Source organism: Eurypyga helias, unplaced genomic scaffold (assembly GCF_000690775.1).
Source record: "Eurypyga helias isolate BGI_N326 unplaced genomic scaffold, ASM69077v1 Scaffold24072, whole genome shotgun sequence".
NCBI lineage: Eukaryota > Metazoa > Chordata > Aves > Eurypygiformes > Eurypygidae > Eurypyga > Eurypyga helias.
Genome location: NW_010234391.1, coordinates 1 through 1,790, shown reverse-complemented (window position 1 = coordinate 1,790; position 1,790 = coordinate 1). Strand labels below are relative to the sequence as shown.

The 1,790-nt window shown below is 53.9% G+C and overlaps 1 non-coding gene across 1 annotated transcript; it reads right to left on the bottom strand.

The window, feature by feature from the left end:
• Positions 1–1,632: 1,632 nt before the first annotated feature.
• On the bottom strand, positions 1,633–1,704 carry TRNAH-GUG. Its single transcript has one exon. It is a non-coding gene; the product is annotated as a tRNA-His (tRNA).
• Between the last annotated feature and the right edge of the window lie 86 nt (positions 1,705–1,790).

Here is a 1,790-nt window from a genome sequence, read left to right as displayed (position 1 = left end):
GGAGGTTGTGGAGTCTCCATCCTTGTGGACATGGTCCTGTATAACCACCACTGGGTCACCCTGCTTGAGCAGGGGGTTGGACCAGGGGTCCCTTCCGACCTTAACCACCCTGTGGTTCTGTTGCCTGTCATCCTAAACCCACTCCCACCACACAGAGCCCTGCATCGGTTTAAGGGAAGATGGTTCATGTGCGAGCAGAGGCTGCAGCGACCCATGGGTCCAGCACGCTGCTTCCAGCAAGGCCTGAACGGCACTGTATATGTGTACATACACTTCAGGTTATTGCAGCAAAATAGAAACCCTTTTATTGAGTAATTTTGGATGAAAATATCCCCTTTGGGACTGTGACATTTTTCAACCTGAGCATACATCTGTTACTCAAGCACAGTACATTATTCTTCAGCTAAACTGAATGGCCTTATACCCCAAACTGACTTTTAGGGCAGGGAGGAAGAGGGATGGAGAAATTATGTATTTCCTTGTGTTTCTACTTCTCAGCTGCGTAGGAGGGGGACAGGTACTGCTGCTGGTAAAGGATAACGTCTCTAGATGTTTATGTTCTCTTTCCTCTGTATTATCTTTGGAAGGTAAAATGCTTTTTGAGCTTTTTCTGAGTAAAGAAATACAGGTTTTCATTAAAAGACTAAATGAAGATCGCAGGGGTGTGAAGTTGTGCAAGTAGTGCCCTATAAAGTGCAACTCCTAAAGGTAAACACGTAATGATTTTTGCTCCCTGTTTCTTCCTATGGATAAGCTATGAAAAGAAAAACAGTTTGTTTTGTGCAATAAAACAGCCTCCCTCTCCCCTTCCCATGCCCAAGCCCCGCCGACACCTGAGCCAACCTGCCCGAGTGCTGGCAGCCCTCTGCTCCTGCCTAGCTACCCCCCCGGGGTGAACAACCTCAGCCCCGCTGCTTGGGTAGGGTCTTCAGCAGCTGAGCCCCCAGTGCCACCTGTGCCATACCTCGGGAGCTCGCGGTTGTTTTCTTTGCTGGAAGCCGCCTTCCAGCCTGAGTTCTGCACAGCTGACAGGAGAGGGCACCAAGACCCAGCAAACAGCGTCTCCATGGTCTGCAGGCTCCTGGACGGGAAAAGCAACAGTTAAAAGGCTTCCTGAGGCTGGAGCATCTCCTGGTGCACCCCACAGATCTCCCCCTGCCTCTTGGTGCCCATGGGACCTCTGATCCCCCAGACCCACAGTGTGTCAGGATCATGCCTCAGCACTGGATGGGGTTTGCCTCTGCCAGGAAAGCATCCCTGGAGGTGCTGCGGACAAAGTCCCGTTCCCCAGGAGCAGGGACCACAGGCAGAGCGGCTGCATCACTTGATCTTCATCTTCAGGTGGTTGCTGTGGCAGATCCTACCCCAGCAAGCTGCTGCCGCCCACCTCCCCTCACTCTGCAGGGCGGCCACAGCATCTGCTGCTCCCCTTTTTGCAGAACTGGGAGGAAGGGTGTGGGAAAGGTGGGAAGCTGGGTGATTTCCTCTAAACTCTCAAGCTTTGGAAAATGGAGAAGCTGGCGTGCTCTCCCAGAGGGTGGGGAAGCTGTCACTGCAGCCCCACCTCGCAGCTGCCTCCCTCGTGCATCTTCCACACGGCCTTTTCATCTGCCGGGCTGTTAGCAAAAGCGTTGCTGTGACTCGGATTCGAACCGAGGTTGCTGCGGCCACAACGCAGAGTACTGACCACTATACGATCACAGCACAAGTCCTGCCACGCGCTGGGGACACAGGGAGGAGAGCTCCTCATCGTTCCCTCCCCTGGCTCGGGGCTCCCGGCACGGCCTGCT